This window comes from Macrobrachium nipponense, chromosome 34 (assembly GCF_015104395.2).
Source record: "Macrobrachium nipponense isolate FS-2020 chromosome 34, ASM1510439v2, whole genome shotgun sequence".
Taxonomy (NCBI): Eukaryota; Metazoa; Arthropoda; class Malacostraca; order Decapoda; family Palaemonidae; genus Macrobrachium; species Macrobrachium nipponense.
The window spans coordinates 28,795,331-28,803,316 of NC_061095.1; positions in this window are offsets into that span (position 1 = coordinate 28,795,331).

Here is a 7,986-nt window from a genome sequence, read left to right on the forward strand (position 1 = left end):
CTTTAGCGTCTCTAGTCTGATCACATTCCTGCAAGCAATCTGGTTGACCTCTTTAGTTTTAGACTTTTATATATATATATGGACTAACATTCCATATTTTTTATTATGTAAACACTTACTTAGCTCGGTCAGCTACCAAAACCAACTACTGAATATTACTCAAACTTGACTTGCATTTGACTTATAGGAGTGTGATACAGACACTATGTGAATATATATCTATATAGGGTAAGTAAATAAAAATTTCATTGTGTACATGAATTGATTTAAGTAATAAAATATAAAAACAATGATATTGGTAAATAATAGTGATCACGTGACATATAATGGATACAGTTTTCACTTCATTTCTTTAAGAAACTTATGCTACAGAAAATACTAATGTACTCTGATAATTGCATAGAAATGAAGATTAACATGATAAAAATCATATTTTAACTGATAAAAATTTCATATATGAATTGATAAAATTATTAATGTTTATGCTGATTGATTCGTTGATTTTTATGCTAAATGTTATATATCTGATTCATTAATTCATATACTAACTCATAAATACCTGCAGATATTGGTAAGATAAAAAGGTAACAGATTGATTATAGGCTACCTGATTTGTTATACATATGTATATGGATTCATATAATCATGATTAATATATGTGCACTTTAAATAGATTCCTATTGCGTACACGCAAAGATATATTTAGATTCTGTTATTTATGATCATTTATATAAAGATTCCTATTGCGTACACGCAAAATGACAATTTGTCGAAAATTGCATTTTTCCTAACTATACAAACCTGAGGTCCTTTAACAATAGGAAGTAGCTAGCGGCAGCTGGAACGGTCGTAAGCTTCGAACAAAAGGGAGAACGGTAGTTAACTGCTTGTCCGATCGTCGCGCGCCGCGCGACTGGGAGGTAAAACAAATCACTTTTTGCTTTTGGCCCATGCAAAATACGCAGAGTGAGGGTGGCATGAGGAGGGACTATATGTAAAGGACCTCAGGTTTGTATAGTTAGGAAAATGCAATTTTCGACAAATTGTCATTTGTTTTCCGATACGTAATACAAACCCTCGGTCCTTTAACAATAGGAAGACTCACTTCTTGGTGGGAGGAATCTGAGTCTTTTTGATAAACAGACTGGTGTTCGTCCATCCCTGGAATGCCTCCCTGGTCTAAGAGCAAGGAGGGATCCAAGGCCTCTGTCCGATTGATCGGGGTGTGCAACCGCAGGATCAATGGTCAGACCTCTGGGCCGAGTACTAAGAGAGAGGCAAGCGTATCTCTTTGTACCAGCATTGTAATTTTAACTTTTTTTTCCTTTACATGAGCAATGTAAAGTAATGGGTTTGTCTCATGTCGGCATCCACTTTCTCCCCTGTTGGAGAAAGTGGTGGATATACACTCCTATCTCTAGTTAAAGAGGTAGGATGGAGCTCTGTTGAATAGCCTTACCTGCATCTGACTCCCTTCCAGCAAGGTAACGACCGTATCCCTCTGCCACAGGTAGAGGTAGAAAAAGATGGTGAAGAGAAGCCAGTCACTCTCTCATTCACGCATTCATTCTCCCAGTCATACCAGGAATCGATGCTGTTCTGCCTGCTCGGGTGCTGGGTAAGCTTACACAACGTGTTGAGCAGCCACCACAGGTCCCAAGGAAAAAGTATCCAAGGTCCGGGGGAACAGCAGGAACGGCAGGAACATCTGAAAGGGAATGTGCAGGCCGATCTGAAATGGAAAGAGTAGCTGGAACGGCAACAGGTGCGGCAGGCACGGCAGGTACCACGGGAGAGCCAGGCGTCCTGTCGGCAGTTACCGTCATCCTTGTGGCACTGGCGGCAGGTCCAGGGGGTACTCTTTGGGGCAGCGAAGTCCGGGGTCGGCAAAGGAAAAAATCCAGGTGGTGGTGGCACCGTCCTCCTTGGCATGGCAGCATTGGTTTTTGTATAGCCACCGTGGGTGTCACCGACATTATATGGGGCGTATATACCCGATGTGGTGGCATCTCATACGCTGGTGTCGTTATTGTGGTGGTAGTTGGTGGCACCGCACCATGAGTGACCACGCCGACACCCGCCAACCGCTGAAGCAACCCCTGGATGCTGGGCACTCCCCCATGCCAGTCCCAGCGCTCCCACACCTGTCCCAAGTCGTCCTTCACTGATGGCACACCTGCGGAAGACAATAGTCTGGGTTAGTTGGAGGGGCTTCCTCACGCATGGGGAAGAAACACCCCCCCCAGAGCGGACGGAAGACCCCGAGTACAGCTGTACGTCCGGGGTCCGTACGGGCGCCCTCCTCCACACTCGACGGATCGAGAGAGGAAAAGGACTCCGCTACCCCCCCCGCAGGGGAAGGCGCGAAAACGTGGGGGTGGGGCTGGCCGCGGGGGGCAGGAAAGAGGACGAAGTGTCCGTCCCCACCAAAAGGAGTCACTGGACTTTCCGATGACTTCTTGGCCGGCCTAAGTCTCTTCCTGCCCTCGTACAGCACCCACTGCGCCTCGGACCAATTAACACATATGACACAAGGTTCGTTGCGGGAGCACTCTCGCCCCCGGCAACGAGTACAAACCTCATGGGGGTCCACGTCAACGAATGACCTGAACCCTCCACATCTTACGCCCCTCCAGCCCCCCGGGACACACTCTACGGGCGACTGGAGGGCGCGGTGAAATCTCCATTTCTTCCAATTCACTCATTGCAAGATCAATAGAATTGTAAAAGTACTTACAGTCACTCCTGATTTATACAGAAAGAGAGGCAAATACTCAAAGTCAAAGCAAACGACAAAGCGGGCAGAGCGATGGCGAACACGTCCTTCCCACATACGGACCGGCCGAAAGCAAAAGTGATTTGTTTACCTCCCAGTCGCGCGGCGCGCGACGATCGACAAGCAGTTAACTACCGTTCTCCCCTTGTTCGAAGCTTACGACCGTTCCAGCTGCCGCTAGCTACTTCCTATTGTTAAAGGACCGAGGGTTTGTATTACGTATCGGAACAAGATATATTTCGACTCTGTTATTTATGATCAATTATATATAAGATACATGTACTTTATATATATAGGATACATGACCGAGGTTATACTACTTCATTCTTTTTAACTAGCTTCGAACAACTTTTCGTCCATTACACAGTTCCAGACAACCACCTTTAGCCAATTGAAACGGCCTTTTTCAATGGTTTAAAACAAGGGGAAAATTTTGCCTGGGCGGTCCAACGTTCCATTTTGCGCTCATACTTATTCTCTGCATCCTAAGCTACACGATTACGTTCGCGATGAATAGATCATCCCGGCACGAGTCCTTCGCCAGCAAAGTAGAGTTGAATATCCTTCGGGTCGTAATTGTCGGAAGTATGTCCCTTTTTGTAGGTCGATTCCGACAGCCGCTGGAGCATTCCGCATTAAAACGAGATTAACGACGAGATACGTGTCGGTCGAAGAAGTCCATGAAATTCCTTTCACATTGTAGGCGGTTGTTACTTGACTATAGTCGTCCGCTGCGACGAACGATTTTTTGAAGTTGCGATGTGCAACTCTCGTACTGCAGGATACTGTAACCAGGTTCCATTAATCAGCCTGCAAGTGAAATTATACTTGTCACAAGGGCAAAGTAAATTCAAACGACATCCAAATACAGGGGAGGGGAGAGAGCCATTTAGACCAGACTTAACCCACATGAATTCGCTGATATTTCGGAATTCAAAAGAGTCCGCTGTACAAACTTTTTTATCCATGGCATTAACAATGAGTGAACCTATCCAGGTCTATGATGACTTGTAAAAATATCCATAATTATAAAAAATAAATAGATATCATACGAATCTCAAAGAAAATTCGATATACTGGGTAGTAAGTTACTAGACAAGAAGGTGGAAACGGAGCTAATTGTAAGATTGCCAGGCAACATAAGAGTCAAAGAGAAGATTAATCTAGATTCTATGTGCCCTAACAAAAGTTTCATATTCAATTTTCTCGTGCGCATCGTCTGAGGTTAACTATTAAAACATTATTAATAGGTAGGAGATGCAACGAAAAAACCCACTATGTAACTAATTTCTATATAAACTTTGGGGTTTCAAGAAAATGTGACATTTTCCCATGAATGTTTTACTTGAATTGTAATAGGCTAATGTTGCAAAGTAAATATTTCATATATACATTATCTTGATACTTCTAAATGTCTATGAGGTTCAGAAAAAAAAATTAATTCATTTTGTTGTTATAGAAATTCTATTTGCTTATATTGTTCATTAATTTTAAAATGATTACAAGTCCTTAACTAATTGCATTACACACACGGATAAGAATATGTTATGTGGCCTGTCATGTGACCTATGAACCACATGTGAAGTTCATGAACTAAGCATTCCTTTCTCCAGTCAATCTGCTTTTGCAAGCAGAGACGACACACAGATGAAGCCTGTGTAAGCAAGATATTGAGGTTAAAAGGAACAAATGCTGATACGGCAATGATGACGTCATCACTTGGCAGGAGATTGCTCTCAGCCAGCTAAGAGTTACGTTACTTGCTGTAAGAGATACGACTTTAGTATTTTCAAATGATATTTTAGTGTTTTTTAATTCTCCCCCACCCGCATGAGAAGAATGTCTGCCCAAAAAAAAAACAACAGTACCAAAATTGAACAATATATTAGTTTCATGTTGGCATTATGTTAAATAAATATTCCTTATTCAAACTATATGAAAAAGGTTCCATACAAATTCTATATATATTATTAGCCCTGTATAAGATTCATATAGGATTATTCCATAGATAACATTTTCACTTCTAGACTTCCTGACTTTAAAATCTCTTTTATTTTATTTTATTTATTTTATTTATTATTATTTTATTTATTATTTATTTATTTAATTTCTTTTTTTTTTTTTTTTCATTGACTACGAATATAAATCAACCGGGACAGACAATATGTCAGTAGGTTTTGATATGTGTTTGAACTTTTAGCTTATTTGTCATTACTAAAGCGTTAAGTTAGAGTTCAAATCTTTACGCATATATATTTGGATATTTAATGGTTACGTTTTGCTTATTATATCGTGATTCCTTTTTTATTATAATTTGTAACCCTTCCGACTTCTTACGGAGTGTATTATATTGACTCCACTTGTATCCATATTTATTTTATTTTTTTATATTTATATTTATTTTTTTATTATATATTTTTTTTTATATATATTTGATAAATTAATGGTTGGCTTGAATATCTGGAAAAGTGTTCTAGCGACGTACCGTATAAGGCTACTTGCGGCATCAATTCTATAGATACAAGATATATATGATAAAGGTATTTAAAACCGCTAGAACCGCTATAATCCAGTTCGGATCCAACATCACGAGTTGTAACTCGTAAGACATTGACACTTCCTATTTAATTATCCGTTATTCTACCAAACCGATTGACTCTGGGGTGATAAAATATATTATTGGTTTTCTTAATGGAAAGGAATTCACACCACGTGTTAAGGAGATTATTATTGATTTACACCACCCGAGTCACAGATTATTATGTGTTGAATTCCATATTTACTGATTTAGCACTCTAAATATTCGTAACGCACTCAATTGCGGTGTTTGTTTTTAGTGCTATTAATTCTATATAACGTGTCAAGGAACTATTAACACTAAGAAGTGTTTATTCCCTCTGTCAGACTCGTAATTCTGTTAATAACTACGTATATTCTTTCAAGGATTGATTTGGCCACAGGATAGGCCCCTAAACTGACAGGTGTCTTAGTGTATCCCTTGTTTTCATGACACGTGTTACAATTAGTTATGTGCTTTTTATATCTGTAAGCATTGTAGGCCAGAAAACAGTGATTTGGCTTTCTGTGAAAAAGGAGGGAACCCTGGATGACGGAATGCAACCAGTTTATGACGATTGGTATGAGAAAGATTATTACTACTACCTGGTCGTTAGTCATCTGCTGTGTTCTTCGGGTTTTCCTCGTCACTGACCTAATATAATATTACATTTGATTGACATTATTTTGATACACATACTTTAAATGTACTTTTGCTTTAGGGTTTCTGCTCGAAGTGTTTATTGTTTTTGCCTAGCCACTGACCCTGTTTCCGTTTGCGAAGTGTTTGATTGTTTGGTGTTTATTGCTGCTGTGATTCTGTTTCCGTTCGAAGTGTGTTTATTGTTTGGGTTATGTCTGTTGACTCTTGCTTTGTTCAGTTCGTAATCAGTTCTGCGCTCCACCCAGATATTCAATGCTCGCGATCTCTTGGGTTAAGGAATTTTCTTGTTTAGATACGGTTTTTAACAATAGGCACGGATGTTTCTATATCTTTTAGTCCAATTAATGGTTCTTTGCTGTATGGTGCGGGATTGCGGGATAATGCGTCAGCTATGATAATTGCTTTCCCAGGTAGATATCTTAACTTGGCTCCAAAGACCTGAATGATCATTTTGTCACCGAGTTCCTTTTGGACTGTTGTGAAAGCCTTTGAAAAACTCGGTAAAGGACTCATGTTCAGTAAGGACTTTATCAGGATAGCCATAGATTATGAACTTAAATGTACTAGTGTTAAAGATACCTAGCCCTTCCTTGCCTATTACGCATATTTAACTTTCAGAGGGCTTTAGTTTACGTGAATAAAAAAAGCTATAGGGAAGAACTGTTTATCATATTACTGAAGTAGTATCCCTCTTACCCCTTGGTCTGAGGCGTCTGTTGCAATAAAAAAAAATCCTTATTTAAATCAGGGATTTTTTAAGTTAAGTGAGCTGCATTATTCCGCTTTTAAGATATCGAACGCCTGTTGATGCTTTTTAGACCATAATAAATCTACGCCCTTCTTCGTAAGAACTGTTAAAGGAGCTGTCATGATTGAAGAGTTACATATTTAACATACGATTGTAATACCCACTACAGCGCAAAAGTGCTGTATCCCCTTTTACGTTAATAAGTACCGGAAAGTTATGAATAGCCGCCACCACCTTACCATGGACTACTTTAAGACCTTGACTAGACACATAAAACCTAGATCAACATGTTCGTTTAAAAAACTCACATTTAGATATTTTACTCTGAGATTATTTGTCTTGTCTCTGTAGCACTAGCTCTACTTTATGTGAATGTACTTCTAAGGTATTAGAAAAGATTACAAGATCATCCATATAGGCATGTAGGTTATCCCCTAAAAGTCTCCAAACACTATATTGTAATTGGGGCGCAACGTAAGCCAGAGGCATATGTAAAAATTGATAATGTCCCCTGAGTGTGCTGAAAACGGTATATGAGGTACAATCACTTAGGTAATGTATCAGGTAAAAGCCTTTAAGTAAGTCCAAGTTGGTGAAAAAAAAAAAATTATTCTAACCTAACAGAGATAAGATGTCGTCGGTACATGGCACTGGAAACTATCGGGAGTCGTTTCCTTGTTTAAGCGTCAGAAATCTACGCAGATACGCCAAGTCCGATCTTTTATGGCATGACATTGAGGGAAAAATTATATGGGCTTATTTGATTTCCTAATGACTCCTATTACTAACTTTTTCAACTTCGTCATTTATCTCTATTTTGAAATTTCATTGAGAATCTATACGAAGGTACGTAAATAGCTTTATGTTTGTCCTTAGACCGTGTTTTGTGTTAAATTACATCCGTTTTTTTCCAGAGATCACTTGCCAGTGGAGAAACTTCCTGGTATTCAGGTAGAAAATTAAAAAAAAATCTGCTGAATCACCTCTGCTTGAATGACTTTACGGATATTACTTTAGATAGATTATCAGAGAGATTCATCCACGACTGGTTGGGCGTGATTAAAAATTAGCAACAATAAAAAATGCGATATTTATAACTTCCGTATCCACGATATGTATACTTTTTAGGGCTTTGTTCGCGGAAATCGTTATATTTCAGAGTGTCGGGAAGGATTAAAAATTTCATTTCCCAGCAAAGTCTTTTTACACGCACTAAGACATTCGAGGGTGCATGCTTCTCGA